This window comes from Numida meleagris, chromosome 1 (assembly GCF_002078875.1).
Source record: "Numida meleagris isolate 19003 breed g44 Domestic line chromosome 1, NumMel1.0, whole genome shotgun sequence".
NCBI lineage: Eukaryota > Metazoa > Chordata > Aves > Galliformes > Numididae > Numida > Numida meleagris.
In genome coordinates, this window is record NC_034409.1 from 120865223 (window position 1) to 120883639 (window position 18417).

The following is an 18417-nucleotide window of genomic DNA, read 5'->3' on the forward strand; positions in this document are numbered from 1 at the left end:
TTGTAGACTGTGTGGAGAATCTTTCTTTTGCACTGGCCCCTCTCGCAGAGCGGCAGAAAATTTCTTCTGGGATCACATCTTTCTTTCCAGTCTGCTTTTGGCTGCTGGGTGTTCCATATTGTGTAACTAAATTTCCAAGTGCTTAGCCCTGCGTGGGCTGTGTTTTAGACTATGACATCCATTCCTAGGGTCTAGTGCCTTAAACATATTTCTAGGCCTGCATGTGTCTCTGGGGTCAAAAGGGAGATAAAATCTTTTGCCTTCTTGAGGTGCTCCAATGTCAGCCAGATAAAGCTTCCAGCAAAATGTGAGAACTGCAGGCCATTTCCTTGATATAGGGGGAGAAAACAGAGGAAGAGTTTGATTAAGCTGCTGAAGTGATTGATGTAGCCAGTTGCTGTGGTCCTGGCTGCTGGCCAGCAGCACTGGGCAGCCTGGAAGTGATGGAAGCACAAACACTTGGGGAAAGCAGATAATGGGCAAGTAAATTGTATGGCATCTCCGTAAATACAAGAAATTCCTGTCCTGATGACACAGCCTTCTTTGCCATAGTATTTTATATTAATCCTCTTGCTGGATGGATGATTGCACAAAGGAGAAAATTAGCTTTCAGAGTCAAAACAAAAGGAGTGACATATTTCTTGTGCAAAATCCCTATGCTCTTCTGCAGAGCACAAAGCTTTAGCCTTCAACAGCCTCTGGTGGGAGAGCTGAGAAGCAACTGAGGCCGCAGCTCTGCTGAGTTTGTACCAGAGAGTCTTAATTTCTTTACAGGGCTCTTTGTGAGGCTTGCAATAGACAAGGGCCCAATATTAGTCTCTGGCCCTGAACCAAGTGTATTGCAGTTGATTCTGCATCCTACCAACCTCCTCTGAGCTCCACTGGGAATCTGCTACTGACATTTGTGCTGTGCCTGGAATGTGAGCAGCATTGTGCTAAATCAGCGCTGGGGCAGTGTTGCTAGCTCCTATTTTTCATGAAGAAAGCATCACAGTGCTTGAAATGTTCCTTGAAGGCTGTGCTTCTGGATCCATGCGAGTGCTTGCATCTCAAAGTTTCTTAAGAAAGGGGAAAAGTTGAAAATATAAATATGAACCAAATGCAAAAAATCAAAAAAGAACCAAACAATATAAAATAGAATATGCTGTTTAATACTCACGATTTTTGTGGCGTGGCCGATCACTTTTCAATGCCTGGGCTCAGCAGAAATGGAGGAATTACAGAAAAGTACGGACAACATTTCTTGCAGCTCTTTCTGAGGGAAGAAAGAACTGAGGAACAAAGGGAACATGAGAAGGTCTTTGTCTCTTTCTCAGTGGGTGACCATGCCTGTCACTGAGTGAGACAGAAGGCAGCAGTGTGTGCCTGGTGGCCCTTGGAGCTTCAGGCCATTCGGAGGATGATTGAACAGCCATGGCTAAAGCCATGAAGAGCAGAATGTGTTGGGCAATAATATCGGGCTGGTCTGTGTGACTGGGCAGCTGTCCTCAGACAACCAGCTCATTTCACCAAACGCCCCTCTGATGGCAATAACTTCTAACCCCCACTAACTGCAAATGGATGGAAATTGGTGACCTGGAGGTGAGAGGTGCCATCTTCCATTCCAGTGCTCTGAGTCACTTGCTGGCTCCTCACAATGAGCTCTCTGTGCTGCTTCAAGGGATGCTTTTGCCTTGCTGCTTTCCAGCACTGGTTGTAGACTGTGGTTGGAACAAACGAGCTGTTTTCAACAAAACCTTCCCCTCTCGCCCCTTGTTTATTTTAGAGGGCATGGTAGCATGTAATGTGTAGCCTCAGACAGTATTTGCTAATCACAAAGATCTCCCTTAGCTTCACTTGCCTTGACAATCCAGATCTTTGCAATAGCCTAGGGACTGCGCAATTCACACCAGAGTACGTGCTGTGGGCTACCAGGCAGGAGCGAACGCAGGCTGCAAGCAGAATGCAGATAATTTCTGGTTCTCTCTTTCTCCTATTTTTACAGTAACATAGGTCTGTAGTTCCTGGCAGCTGATAGTATTTCAACCATCATAGTTATCTGTAAACGCATAAAAGAGCTACAGTTCTTAACATCATTCTCGTCAGTGCCATTTTTGTGTGTGTTAAGTTATGCTGAAGACTATGCAGGGTAATGCTGGGCCCTGGGCAACCTGATGTAGCGCCTAGTTGGCAACTTTGCCCATGGCAGGGGGATTGCAACTAGCTTATCATCTTTGAGATCCCTTCCGATGCAAGCCATTCTATGAACCTGTGACTCTGTGATTCTATTGCCTGAATATAAGATGGAGTGGGAGACACTTGTGTATTCTGCTGGCGCTGGTCTAGCTGAAGTCAGTGGCAGTGGTGTGCTGATGACTGATATGTTTACATGCATGAGGAAATGTGGCTCATTATTTCCACCAGTAGCATTCAATTCCACTGTCGTACAGCTCCCCTCCTTGTTTAAACAGACACCGTGTGCTGTGTCAAAGTAGGGCAGACTTGGTGTGAAAAACCTGCAGCATGTAATCCACGTTAAGAAAACACTACTAACTGCAGCTCAGTCCTTCGCTGCTCCAAAAACGTGGAAAACTCCTTAATTGAAGCGAGAAGAAGGACTGCATGAAGCTCCCTCCTAGTACTTCCCATCCATTGTGCTTCATTTTTTTCTGTTCTGAGGCACTGCCTTTGCCTGAAGTGCCACACTGGAGTGCTAATGCTTACGTGTGTGTTTGCTCTGCCTGGTTAAAACAATGCCTTCATGCTATTTATTTTTGCGAAATAAATGTGAACCTCTGTAGGTCCTGGTGCCCTTGTGTTTTGCAGCAAAGGTCAGGAGTCTATTCATAAGAATTCCGAAGTGTTATTGTTAAAACATCACTTTGCTATGTCACTGTTTTCCCTTTCCTCTCCTCACTCAAAATAATACATTGTCATTAGCAGCTCATAACCCTCTCCGTCTAAGCGCAGCATATTCAGCTTTCCTTGATTTTTTTTTCTCAAGCTTCCTTCCTATTTAAACAAAGAATTGTTTTCATCAGTTTGGGCCCAAATATTCCTAGCCTTGCTGTCATGAAAAAGAATGTATGACTCTGTTTTATGCCACAATTTCTAATCTCTGCAGTTTTATTGCTGCTGCGAGCATTATGATTTGTTCCAACAGAAACATATGTTCTTATATTGGCATTCTTGCAGTGTTCACTCTGACCTTTGTGAGAGCCTTTATATGGATAATGCGACCAAGACTTTAGACTTCTAATATATTTGTCAGTTTATGAATCCTTGTAAATGATACTTCAGCAAGAAGAGAGAATGAGAGAAAGATGTGCTATTGTAATTCAGTGATGGTGTGTATTGCTGGCTCCTGTACTAATAATTAAAAGTTTGTCAGTTACACCACATATATTGATTTCAGAAATCTTTAACTTGGCATTTAATTTCTTACTCAATGACTTTTAAAGTCAAAAAGATCCACGTGATTATCCAAAATGACTTTTTCAGTGATGTGGACTCAAAGTTATTACTTAGGCGGTCTTTACTCTGAGCCTAGCGTGTCATCTCTGACCAAATTTTGCCCCACATTAAAGGTACTAGTCCTCCATCTGAGCATGCAGAGGAATGTAAACCCAAAACTTGCTCAGTGCATGCCAGAAGTTGATCATATTCATTGCTAAAGAATGTGCTCACTTCTTCAGATATATCTGTCTTGATGACTTGAAACTATTGGTTTCAGTTTATTCTTTACATCAGAAAATTGTATTTTTCCCTTCTGAGAGCATTTATTCACTCTAACTTCTGGGTCTCCATTTTGGTAAATTGAACAGAACAAGCTCTGTAGGTGTCTTAGTTACCAGGGCAAATTCTGCACCTGACGAATAATTTTTGTTCCTTTTTTTTCCTCCACTTCCATGAAACTACTGGTGTGATTTTTGAGGGAAGTGTGATTTATGTGATCACAGCATCTGTCTGTCCAACTCTCTGCCATTAATTTCCTCGTAAGTTATGAAATCTTTGTCTGGTCCTATTTTTGTAGAATTTACCTGGCAGGAGGTGAGACAGGTCTGTGTTGCTGCAGAAGGAGGGGCAGGTATAACTCAGCTGTCCAATGCTCTGCTTGGTGGTAGCAGCTGACTCATCAGCATATGCCCAGGGCTGGCTGGCTAGCACATGCACAAGCTTTTTCCTTGGGGTGACAGGGGAGAGACAGCAGTGTTTTAGAGGCTGGATTGGGCTATTGCATCAGTGATGGTGGAATAAAGGAACAAAGGATACGTTTTCATTGGAAACCAATCTTCCTATGGGGTTTCATGAGCTGCAGAACTAATAATGAACTGCAGACATGGATACTGTGTGGAGTGTTCCCTGCTCAGAAGAATTTCCTGTAAATCAGATATAGATGTTACAAAATTAAAGATGCTACCTATGTCAGTTACTAGTGGCTATGGGAAAGATATTTGCTATTTTTGGATTTTTATATCTCTATGACTGTGATTTTGAGCTTTGTTGATATGAGTGAATACTTTATGATTATTTGTCCCAAAACATGTTCTGGATTGTACAGCACTCTAAAGTGCTATGAATAGGAGTCTGCAGGCTGAGGCAGGCAAGAGATTTCTCTATGATTATATATGTCTGCCATAACACAAATGGAATAAAATATTCCTACCAGCTCTGACAGTCACCCACCTCTGGTAATTAATATATTTTGTGATGACTTTTACTATCTCTGCTATGAATTATTATCCTACCTATTGCCTTAAATGATTAGTAACAAATTCCAATATCCTGACCCATTATACTGACAAGCCAGCAATTATATATCCAAATGTATAGACTTGCAAGGTAGGCCATCATCTCTTGGAGAAACAATTACAGGACAATGTGTGTCAGCCAGAAGATTAAGAGCCCCATGCTAGCTCACAGAGCAAGTTTCAGTTCCTGTGATGTCATATCAGTAGCTTCTGGATTAATGGCCACCTGAGATCAAGATGATACATCCAGAAATTTAATGATGTATAGTAAAGTGCATATGGGTCAGACATGTATGACTGGTGATCAGTATTCATGGAGCTCTTGGGAATACTGATGAGCATTCAGGAGTGGGCTAAAAATAAAGCATCAAAAATTGTTTATTTAGTTTTAAATATAAACAATCTACAGGCCATTCAATCTATTTTCTTTATCCTTGCATTTTTCAAAGAAAAAAAAAAATTAAGAAGCCTTCTGACATGAAATTACAGTTTTACTTCAAGAGGCTTTGGCTGATTCAAATATCTTTAATAATTCTTTTATTTACTGAAGGACAAGCAGTCTTGATACTATCCAAAAAGATTGTCCATGTCCCAGCCACAAAGTTCTCAATAGGTAGTATGATATATATAGTATAATATACAAGGGCTGCTCAAAAGTAGTGCCTCTTGTTTTATGTCGTTAGCCCACAATGTCAGAGGTGGATGTTGGTGGTGTGGCAGTAGAGGTTGAACCTTCCCACCAATATCCCGTTACATGTTGTTGCCGTGTGACAGATGGCAGCAGAGGGGCAGTCTGACACAATGGTGTCTGATGTGGAAGTGTGGATGAAGCAAAGGGGTGGAACTGAATTCCTCCATGCAGAAAAAATGGCACCCATTGACATTCATCAATGCTTCCTGAACGTTTCTGGAGACCAAACAGTGGATGTGAGCAGAGTGAGGCAATGGGTGGTGTATTTCAGTAGTGGTGGCACTGACAGTGGTTCACCTCTGCTGGTGCAGATTTTTACGAGTGTAGGATGAATTCTCTTGCTTATCACTGGTGAGAATGCATAGCTAATGGTGGTGACTGTGTTGCAAAATAGCGTTTTGTAGCTGAGGATCTGCTCTGTCAAATAGTGTTACTGGGCTCTTTGTATCTGTTGTAGTTTCCATGGAAATAAATAAGAGGCATTACTTTCAGATTGACCTCGGTATAACATAAAATGTCTTATGTAATGTTTAGTAATATATGTGTTATATATATAAACCCATGAATTTTTATCATATGCATTACTTAATATCTGTTATATGCAGCTTTAAACAGCTAGGTATAATGCCTCACGCTCTCCTGTTAAACCACAAAGAGTACAAAATTTTTTTAGACTGTCATCTAAATGGACATTCTAAGATATACAAAACATTAATTGCTATAAAATCTTATTCTGTGTGGCTAAAATACTACATGTGTCCCGAAGTGGTTTTGAGCTGTAAAGCATATTTATAGTTTTCTAAAGTGCAGTTCTGTTGATTCAAGCAATCTCTTCCAATTAAAGTTTTATATTCATATTCTTTGTCTCAGAGAATCCCTATCTAATCTTCTTAAATGAGAAGTCAAATAGGAGATTTTTCTGATTACCCATTCTGCAAATTGAGTCTGAGGTGGAAGATTCAAAGTCATTTTTGTTGGTTTTGCCCTCTTTCAGGCTGAACTCTCCCCATTCCCTGTTAGCCATCCAGACACTATTCCTCTCCACTTCACATTACAATTGCACCTGAGCGCAGCAACTTTGTTATAAATCTTTCTTTTTACCTAATATTTTGTCTGTGGAAGTAGAGTTTTGATGATAATAGACTTTTTGCAGAAGGTTCACGTTTTGTTTAGACTTTCAATTTAATGGCTATGAAAACTTTTACATGCAACATTGCAATAGCTTTATTCCCTTCTTTTTTAATACTACGGGCTGAAGCTATACAGAATGCTCCATATCTTCATTCCTCTTTTTTATTACCTCCTCATTTTCTTCAGCTAATAAAAAGCAAAAAAGCAGAAAGGGAAAAGTATCAATTTGATTCAGACAGAAAAATAAATATCTTCCCCTTCCCTGGCAGATGAATAACAGATTACAAAGTCTGTTTCTACCTCACCAAAAGCCAGAGAAAAATATTATGAAAACTGTTGAATGAACTAAAAAAATCTTTCCTCTCCATTTGTTTATGGTGCAGTCTGACGTTTGTTACCTGTTCAGAAACTACACAGGAGGTTTGGATTGCAAGCTTTTGCACTGTGTTGAAGAAAAAAAGTTGATTTTTTAAATCAGTTTTTGAAAAATCTTAAAAACTAGAGAGCAGAATAGCTTCCATTAACTGCTGTATAAACATTTGTAAAACAAGGAGCATACAATATATAATCACTCAGTACTTTTTATAGTGTGATTCCCTGCTGCAAAGACTTTTTTATTTAGCACTTGAAATGGTCCCAAATTTGTTGTGCCTGACTGACTTACAGAATGATTCTAAGGGGGTGGCCAGAATTAGAATATTATCTGCAACAAGCTAAAACTGTGAAAAGTGCAAAATAAAACAGTTGGTAAAGTGTTACTATGAGCAGAGATAAGGGAAGCTAGGCTGTCTGAGAGTAGAAGCATTGAATTTATATGTTCTATGTAGTAGTTCCTAAAATGAGATAGATCTCCATCATTCCATCACCATTAGAGAAAGCATACCAACTTCTCTGATGATGATACTGCAGAACACTGGAGTGTACACGTGTGGCTGTGAACCATCCATGGTGAGTGTGTGTGTATGTTTTTGGGGAGAGCTCCTTGGAGAGGTCCAAAGTGGGGCCAAAGAGAGAGAGCTAAGGGACAAGCAGAAGCTCATTTCTGGGGCTCATTCTCTTTTATTTCAGCAAAGCTATGCTTCATAGGTGGCAAAGCTGGGAAAACTGGATCCCACCTTCACATTTGTCCTCCAAAGTGATGTCTCCATGTGATGGAAAGTATGTTATACTTCTGATGATCAGCGAGTACTGATTCTTTGTTATCTTCACTGAATTTTAGTTGAAGGATGAGTTTGTTGGATTTCAGCTTCCAACTACTGTGTCTCATTAGTTTTGTTAAATCTCTGCCCTGCTCTAAATGCAAGTAGGCTGTAGTCAAGTAATTTCTTAACCTCTTTGATAAACTCAAATAGATTAAGTTTCTCCAGTCTCCACCTAAAGCTGTATTTGCCTGCTTTAACCATTCTCCCCTAAGCCCTTTTCAAACTTTTGACCTCCTTTTTTGAAGTGTGGATTCCCCAAAAGGACATCAAATTCCAGGAATGAGCTCATGATGACATATACACAGAAAGCACCATCTCCTTGCAACTCAGTATTATTTCCCTATTTCTTCATCCAACAATCTTTTATGCTCTTAAATATGAACTGTTCTGCTCAATTAGCTGTCTAGTGGAGCCCGAGGCAGTTCCCATTGTGGAGCTCTAATCTGCATTCTTTCTTCCCAGCTGCCCAAGCTTTTGTTTTGAAAACATGTTTTGCTTGAATGGGTATAGTGTACCAAGGCAGACAAATTGCACTGACTGCTCTTCTAACCTTTGTGATACCCGCGTATTTCATCTGCAATTTTGGACTTACTGTTAGATGATTCCCCATCCTGAAAATGATGATTACTCATTTGCAACTTCCCCACAACTTTTTAAAGATCTGTGACTTACCCATTCTTTAATCAGCTCAGTATGTGGGGTCATTCCAGTGATGGCTTACAGGGTTGTGTTTTTCCTGTAGTTAGTGTGCAATGGTACCAGTATGATATGAACTCATATGCAGTGCAGCTATCTAAGTACATGAAATCTACCTAATTGTTTTTTGAGTAAAACTTGTAGTCTCAGAGAACAAAGGTGGATTTCTTTAATGTGACAAATTTCTCTTAAGTCCTGGTAGCTGCTCTTCGTCTGTAAACACCCCACAGCAGAGCTGGATCTTCCACTGATTGTAAGCCAGTTTAGTTTAACCTGACTTTTCCATTGGCTCTGAAAATGCACAGAAAAGGATTGATAATGAGTCACTGATCAGTAAGGACAATTTGTTTTCCTTTTTCTTTTGTTCTCTGAGTTTGAGAGGAAAAGGGAGAACTTAGATTTCATTTGTTCATTTGTTTCATATGTTCTCATATATCTGTAAAAGTTTGAATGCAGTTTATGTGGTGTTTGGAAAAATGACTTTCCTTTTTTTTTAATTCACAAGTGAATAAAAAGTGCTCTCCATTTCTCTTAGTCCTTTTGAAATGCATAAGGTCAGCAGTGTTGTTTCGAAGACAAAAAAAAAAGATATAGATGGAGAATTTTCTTTTTCTTAGAAGAATTATCTTCTACATCATTGAACTAGAATGTTCTGTGCTCTTGCTGCACACAGCCCTACTATGTTCCATGCAAATGTGAAGTGTTGAGAGCTAGCTGCATCATTTAAGAGGATGACCAGTCCTAGGGTGTTTGTTTGAAAGTAAGCTCTTCAAGACTTGCTCTCAACATAAATACAAAGAAGCCTGCACACAAAAAAGTCTTTTAAGCAACTGTCTAACAGAGTAAGCATGAATACTCTCCATGTGCTTAGGAAAGGTCATCTCTTCACGTGTTGCTCACTGGTTAAAGGCTTCTTTATATTTGGATATGCAGATCAAAAAGAACTGATTTTTCCCCATCTTTGGTAATTCATACAGATCACAGAGGCACGGGCCATGAAAACAGCACAAACTGCACAATTCTTTTTTTTCTACTAGTAAAATACCTACAATTTGTTATGCATATGCTCATTCTAAAAGCTTGTTCCCCCATATATTATTGTTTTCTTAAGAAGAACAGCTGCATTTAGAAGTAGATTGTTACCATTTTTCTCTAGCCTTTTTCTTTCTCTGTGGCTCAGCAAAATTGCTGCTGTTTTTGGGAGCCAGTAGCTCCCAATGAGGCTCTAAGTGGCAAATCATAGAATCATAGAGTCATAGAATCACCAAGGTTGGAAAAGACCTACAAGATCATCCAGTCCAACTGTCCACCTATCACCAATAGTTCTCACTAAACAAAACACCTAAACGTTCCTTGAACACCTCCAGGGATAGTGACTCCACCACTTCCCTGGGCAGCCCATTCCAGCAGCCTGACCACTCTTTCGGAGAAGGAGTATTTCCTAACGTCCAACCTGAATCTCCCCTGGTGCAAAAATGTGTCCTATGTTACAGTATTGAATCGCACGTTTTTCTAAAGAAGGATCTACCAGGGCTTTTATAAGCATGGTGCATTTTTACTTAGTGTCATGACTTCCCCTTCAGTCTCCACACAGAAAAAAAGCAGATAAACAGGGTTTTTTTTTTCCTAATTTTATTACAATAGCAAAGCAGGAGGAGAGCTTACTGTACAAGAGTAATCTGCCTCAAAGGGAAGGCACAAGCACAACTCCCAGAATTTCTCTTCTTGTGTAATGACTGATTGACAGAATTCACGTGGCAAATTCCTCTTAACATTATCTTTAAATAATGCTGCTCCCAGGGCTCTAGGTTAATTGTTTCTCTGTCTGCCTTTGATAGCATCCGCTGCGAAGCCTGTATTGTCTCCTAGGTTGTTACGTGCTGAACAAGTCTGAGTCTCAGAATTGAATCAAAGGAAAAAAGAAGACACCTTTGAAACTACTTTGTAGAGTGAATTCCCTGCCTGCAGCCTAAAGTACTTTGCCTCAGCCTAGAGAAATAGGGGCTAAAAAGAGACTCACTAAGCCCCTTCCAGCTTTAAAAACCCCAAAAGATTTCATAACAGCAATTGTAGCATGGAAAGGGCACTCACCTCTTCCACAGACAAAGCTTCTCAAACACAGAGGGTAGCTGCAGTGGCTTTATCGTGGGCCACTTATTCCATGTGTCCCAGTGGCCTGGTTGGGAGTGCTGAGTGATGACTGTCTCAGGAGTGCATCGATTGATCTGCAGGACTCAGGGTAACGCAGCATCTTTGTGAGGGGATATGGGTGTGCTTCAGTTAGATGTTGGGGGAAATATCTGGTGTAGAGCCTCTGCTTGGTGCATGAACAGCTGTGCTCTCAGGTTTTTAGGTCTGATGGCTGACTGAGAGGAAAAGCACTTGTGGCTGTTTAGGTGTGGGCTGAAGCCAGGACTGCAACTGGCTTTGTTCTTTCCAGCCGGTGAAGACAGATAAATGTTGTCATCTGGGATTTGTCTATAGGAAGGGCTGCTACAGCAATTAGGTTCTAATTTTCATTTCACAGTTTCTGCTTGTTATTTTTGATAAATGAAGGATGCATAGGATCAAGACTGCCTCCTGAGATGGAGAGGCCTAACCATGACACCTGTACATGCAAGAACAAGCTGAAATCACTAGGGCAATGTTGGCTTCACATCACTGCTGCTCTACCACCTGTTAAATTGCTTCACCCCAGTGCTCTGCTGGGTCTCATCCCAGTGAGCACTACAAGCATCATCTACCTCTGCTCTTAGGCATCTGGAGTAAATTCAGCCCCCTCCCTTTCTGTCTTGCTTGCCTTCCCTCTTGTGCTTTGCATGACAAGATGAAATGTGCGCTACTGGACTGGAATAAAACTGAAAGCCACTTGCAACTTTAAAATATGATGAGGCTAATGTGGTGAAGGGGAATGACCTTCTCAGTTGATCAGACATCTAGGAATCTTAAAGAACATTGTTCAGCTTGTGCTGAAAAAGATCCACAAAACTGAAAGATACTATTAACCTCCAAACACATCCATCACCACTCCAAATCTTCCTCTGATTAAACTGCTTGGAATTCTACTTGGCAATGACAAAGAACAGCATTTCAAAAAGGTCACAAGGGACATTTTCAAGTTTACTCATCTGGAATAGATATGTATTTAGTTTGCTCAGTTGTACTGTATTGATCACAGTGATTTCAGAGTTCTACATCTTAAATAACGAGAATGATCTTAGGTAGTAGGTTCAAACCTATCTGCCCCTTGCTGTGCACTTAGATCAGGGCCATAAAGGGCTGTTCCTTTGTGGTGGGGCAGGCCGTGGAGGTTCACCATGTGGGCTACCCCAACTATTATTGCTTCTGTATGCCCTACCTCCCAGTGAATGCAAGGGCAATCAATGTAACTGATCCCTCCATGTGAATGGGGCAGCTTCCTCCATTAACCATGGGACAAAAGGGTGTACATTGCCTCAGAAGAGACAATATGCTGAGTCACCATCCCACCTTACCTCATGGTAACTATCCATGCCTGCACTGTTATGTTGTGACTCCACAGTGAGTGACTGTTTTAGACTGAGGCAGACAATCCTCCTGAGCTCAGAAGCCACATGCCAAAATCTTCATCTGAGAAACAGCTGCAAGGCATACTCGCCACTGTCCGGGAAGCCCAGAGGAAGAACTCCAGGAGCAATTCACAGGCAGGCTGAGAAAATGGCTCCATGAGGGATGGGACTATGCTGGCATGACAGCTGTATACAGAGCAATTGGGTGGTATTAGCAATGACTGCCTCACTTTCTTCATAGGGATTAAATTAGTGAACAATTCTTGTGCCAGTACAGCTACAGCGGTCATGCAGTGGCAGTGTGCCAGGAGAGCTCCATGAGGGCACTGCTCCTTCAAGTATCTGTGGACAGCTGAAACACCACTGCTTGGCAGTTCTTGTAGACTGAAGAGTGCTCCTCTTGCTTGTAAAACAAAACCAGAACAAATGAACATGCTCAATCCATGTGCTTTCCAGCCACCACAAACATTTTAACAGTCCAGCTCTATCCAGCACTACCTTTGATGTACAATGAATACATGCTGGCTTCCTACTGGTGGCCTGAGCACTAAGGCTTCTGTAGATGAGAAGCTATTCTACAACTGTAGTGTTACTCCTGAGCTACCAAAGGTATTACCTAGTTATCATACTAATATGTTGCAGAGAAATCTGTGGCAAATTCTGTTCTGTATTTTCTCTCTTCAGTGTTAAATCTGCTGCAATGGAGCCTGAGGATGGAGCGTGGAGCATTTAAACTACAGGATTGCAATCCAAGATAATTTGCACAGTTTAAAGTCCCCTAACTCATCAGTAATAGAATTCTTGCCAAACTCAATCACTCCCACCCAAAACTGAATTAACTTGCCTCCATTGCTGTAACAGCAATATTTTTGCTCTGTCTCAATACAGACTGAGGGAAAGTGATGTAACTGAGTAAAACCTCTGTACTTATCTGCCTGCAGAGTTTCACTGTGGGCCATCTGCAGCTAGATATGTAAATACACATTTCAAATCAGTAACCCCAAACTTTCAAACACCTCTGCTTTTGAATTAGACTTATGTTATTGTTAGCTATTAAAAGACATTACTGCATCCATCCTCTTTAAAAGTTTCAGCACAAACTGAGACAGTCGTGTGCTGTGCATGCATTTTGGTTCTCAGTATCCTGAGCTCCCCTCACGTAGAAAACTGCCTCAGAGGTGTGAATGGATTTATGCGAAGAACATTCTGTCAAAGCTGGGGTCCAGGTTTAAATGCTGACTTTAATTGGTGTAGCAGAGACAGTGGACAGCAAAGAAGTAGGAACTAGTTAGCCAAGCCTCCATGTTTGAACTATGGCATGGGGCTAGAGCTGCATGTACAATTCAGTTTGCACATGGGAAGCTGCCCTGACAGCAGATTGCCAGTTTTGCACTCAGTTGTATGTCGGAGAACGGCACGGAGAAACAACACTGCTCTCTGCCTCATGCTCGTTGTCAAGTCCCAATGTACGTAACTACCACACCTTCACAGGGAAAAGAATAAATGGAAATGATGTCTTACTGGATGAAATGTTATCTTCTTACTCCTTTATGTCTTTGTTATTAGTAATAAACAAAAGCGAGTTTAGCTTGTACTTAAAAATGACAAACTCTTTTGTTCTGCTCATGTGATCAGGACTCATTGTTTGGGATTGTTTACCCTTTGCTAGGAGCTATGATGACTTTGCAGGACTTGGAGAGCATGGAGGGAACTGTCCTGTCTTACTCACTGAGGTGTGGCTGGCACTAAACGTACAAGAAAACATATTTAAAGTAACAGTGCATGTAAATCTGGTAGCTCTCCTTTTTCACTTTCTCATCTAAATACTTCAGTATGAGAGGAAAACTGAAGAATGATTCTCTTCTCATAACATCTGTCTCAGGAGGACATCTTCTCAATGCACATAGGACTCAACCTTGAGATATTTTCTTTTCAGGAGACATGGGAGTTTTGAACTAGAGAAAAACAGTTTCTGTGATAAGGTTAACAAAGATGTACAATAACTTTTAAGTCTTCCTGAAGTTTTTATCCTGATTTTGCCGTTCCAGATCATTTTTATGGAGATCTTCATAACTTGGGAGACAAGAGATCACCATCTTTCTCATCTCATGTCTTCCATGGCACACAGTTAGAAAAGTTGCAGTGTTGTCCCACCAATAAGCACATGGTTGTGGCTGGCCCGGAGAACTGTATTCAGAATGTTTTTGAGTTCAGAGCAGACGGGGTGAAGCTGTGATATTCTGGAACAAATTGTTCTTATTCTTTCGGCTTCAATTGGAACAAAGCTCTTGGTTAGCCCCTTCTTCTGTAAAAGAGTTTGTATATCCAGGCTTAAAATGCTTAATTATATTAATTGAAAATCTTTTAAATTCACTCATATTGACTGGAAATATAGTAATTACATAATATCAGCAATACCACTAGAATAAGGCAAACTAGGACGTCCAGGCTGGTACACTCTAAGGTTAAACATGATATCAGAAAATTAACTTTACATAACTTTGCCGCTGCACAATCCAGGGCATGGTGACAAATGGAACGCAGTCAGTCCAGTGGGAAGCACCAAGAGAAATACCAAGCGGAGCCAGGAAATTGCTGTCAGGCAGCAATGACATCAGCCTGCAGCCCTTGCCAGCCTCCCTTGCACTGTGGCCACAAATCCAAATTTCTGCACTGGAAAGGGCCACTCCCTTCCCGTGAAATCACAGCACACAGGACCAACTCTAAAATGCTTTTTTTCATTGTTTTTTAGTCACTTTAGAAGAGCGTTATGAGCACTTGTCATCTAATATAGTATGTGCAGTTCATTTGTTTATGTCAACAAAATATTCAGCATTTCAGATGAACTCCTTTCTTCTTGCCCTACTGTGGTTCACTCTGCAGTTTTTCTTGTTTTCTCCTGAACCTGTTAAAAGGTTAAGGCTCCTGTTATAAAAAGTAGATTATCCCCTCTACCATGTGGTTTGTTACCTCCCACCTTTAGGCTGTATCCTCTCCTGCAACTGTTGCTTGAGGCTCCTTTTGAGTGTGTGTATAATATCTGTATTCCTGAATAAAGAATCTGTCATTATGGAGGTCAAAAGGATGAGGGATCCAATTGCTAATTCAAGTCTGGTGCTTTCTTGACTTGTTCTTCTCATAAATAGTAGAAAATGTACTTCAGTTAATGACTGATTTGTTTTCAAAGTTTAAAAATGTTAAAAAATTCTGTGTGGGAAATGGAATTTAATCTTCTCAAAGGAGACACTGGCTTTCAGTTTTCAGGTATTTAAATATGCCTAAAAATCATTGATGGTTAAATAGTACTTCTATCAAGAATGTTTGGATGGCCTATAAGGGTCAAACTAGAGGTTACTTTATGTATTTCAAGTTACAGAAACTTCAAAAGACAGTGACAGTTGAAATAACTGAGTAGTTTTATGTAATAATCAATGTAATAGCTGGAAAAGCATGAGAAAGGATATATATATGTTTCAGAACTCATGGTAGCTCAGTGGTAAAAAACATAAGTCATGTTTTTATTGAAATAAATGTTTTCTTCAGGATAGGCAGCGTACTTTCCAGTACAATTGGAAAAAATTCTGTGAAGATAAAGTACTTCAATTTCAGCATGAGGTAAACTAAGCAAAATCAATTATGTTGTCCTCATTGGCAGTTACTGAGTTATCTTGGAATATAGCTAGAGATTTCTTCTGTTTTTACGTTGGAATACCTCACATAAATTAGTATTACAACTTGCTTGCGCTATGGTGGATAATCAATATGAAAAGTAAATTCTTTCACTTACTCTTTTATCATGGGACTTAAAATCACAGACACTCTATTAGAAGTTTTTTTTTGTTTTTTTTTTTTGTACCTAACCAGCAGAATCTTGTCACACGCACTGTCATAATTTTGGTGAACATGCTCCAGCCTGAATTTTGACAAGAAAAGGGAAAGGAAAGAGGAGAGAGGAAAGAGGATGGGAAAGGGAAAGGGAAGGGGAAGGGGAAGGGAAGGAAGGGAAGGGAAGGGAAAAAGGAAAGGGAAAGAAAAAGGAAAGGAAAAGGTCAAATATATTATTGAATGAAAGATGATCTTATTGCTGTAACTGTATTTTTGGATTTGCAAACTTTGCAGTCCCTCCTGTGTTTTCTACAGTTGTCTAGAAAGATCTTCTATTTGTTTGACTCTGCCTTTCCTCTGCCTTGTACTAGTTATTACCTCAGTCTGCACATAGCTTCATTCTAACTCTTTGTCTTTTTCTCAGATCATTACCACTTACAGTCTCTGCCTATTTAGAATAAGGATATCAGATTCATTCATTTCTGACACTGCAATGAAATATGCCGTAAAAATAGACACAATTTTCTGCTGAAACTACATGTGAATATTTGAGTGCAGAATTTATCTCTTTTGCAGTTTTGATCAACATCCTAGAAAAATAATCCTGGAAAAAATGGGTAGTACATTGAAAAAATGTGGAAAATAATTAATTAAAAACAAATAGTAGTACAAATAGGAACTTGTTAGTACACTGAAATAGAATCTGATAAGGTCCATGTTTTAGTCTTCTCATGCCTTCCAAAAATAACTTTGAACCCATGCTCTAAAAAATAACTTTAAACTCTACTGGCATATTTGAATGAAAGATATACAACAGTTATTTTGGGTTTGGGACAGTCTAGGGTCTGTTTGCTTGCTCATTTATCTTTTCATTCCAAATTGAAAACCTGAATTGATGTAATTTCATGTCACATTCATACTTTTAAACCTGATATATAAAATTTAATTTTCTGGAGAGGTTGGACAGCTTTACCTTTTATTTTAAACTGCTGAGCTTATTTGTCATAAAAAATGATTTCCTTCTTTTATCAGAGGTTAATATTTGCTGAATCAACATTAGTTTATTACTAGACTCAGTTGATTTGACTCTGTGTTTTGGGTAAAGTATGAATTACCTCTTCAGTGTTATCCAGCTCAAGTCGAGTACACTAAATTTTGTTTTCTTATATACAAGTCAAACTGGTTAATTATTCCTGTAAGTTTGCCATCGTTAAAAATTCACTTAGTATTGATTCATCCGTATTTGTTTCAAACATATATTTAAATTATATACTTTCTTTTTATATTGACTGGAGCAATAAATGTCATTAAAAATTTCTCCCTTCAAATGGAAACAGAGCTTCACAGAGCTTGATCTGCTGTGACACAATTACAGCTGCTTTCCTGTTTCAGCTCCTGAGGAATGTATTTCCATTAAAGAGTCATTAGATAAAAATGCACAATCAACTCCTCAGCAGGAGCAAGAACCCAAGACCGCTCATCAAGCCATGGGAGTACTCTAGATGACAGGCTAAATGCAGACACTTTTGTTGCTTCCTTTCCCTGACTATTGATCTACCACTCCTTCCTGCACAGTAGTGTGGCTTCAGTGCACTGACGTCAGCACTGCTGAATGTTAGGTAAGCCCAATGATATATTGTATTGTGTTGTCTTCAGCTAGATCTGTGACAGTAAATTACATGGATTAAAGACGTTTTGGGGGCTGAAGTCAACTTGCATAGGATAGTCCACATCTATCTATGGTAGCAAACTGCTGCTTGAGTACATACATGCTGCCTACTGGGAAAGGTACCTCCAGCACCCAAACCATGCTCAGGAATTACCTGGGAGAAAGCCGGTTGATGTAGGCACAACTCATGCCATGAGCCATCCTCAGAGTATATTAGTCTGGACAAATCTAACTCAGTGGCCAGAAATGTTCTGACATACCATTTTAATTTACTAATGAAAAGCGTGGAAGACTTACCATGCTTGAAGATGACAGCTTGGCAAACCCCAGAGTGCTGAGGTGCCCCATGGAGACAAGATGGCTTTTTGGTAGGCATAGTTGCAAAAATGCTTATAATTATAGACTTCCAAGGAAGGATAGATTTGGGAGACTTGTTTTAATACAGGTTTCTGTCTTAGATTCCAGTATCTAAATGATACCCTGTGAGTCCTTGGCTCTTCCAAGAAATTTTCACCATGATAGTAATGCAAAGCACTTCAGAAAACCTGAAAAGGAATGGCTACACTTAAAGGAGAGCCATAGCCCATTTCTATGTAAGTAGCTCAAGCTATGCACACAATCTCAGGTGATATTCTAGGGATGTATAAGAGCTAGATCTGTATTCCCAATTAGATTTGCAGTTCTATGCAGAAAGAACTGAGCTCTTAAATAGAGTTATCCATTAGTGGTTATTACTATTGAATCTCATTTGGAGCTTTCTGTTGTCTGAGCTGAATTGTCAAGATAGAAAAATATCATATTTCATTTTCAAGTAAAATCAGAAACAAGAAGCAGGAAATGGTTAAAAGTCTTCACTGATTATGAAGTTAAATTTTGTTACACGTGATGGAGTTATCTATATAAAGAATAATGTTACATGTGCTAC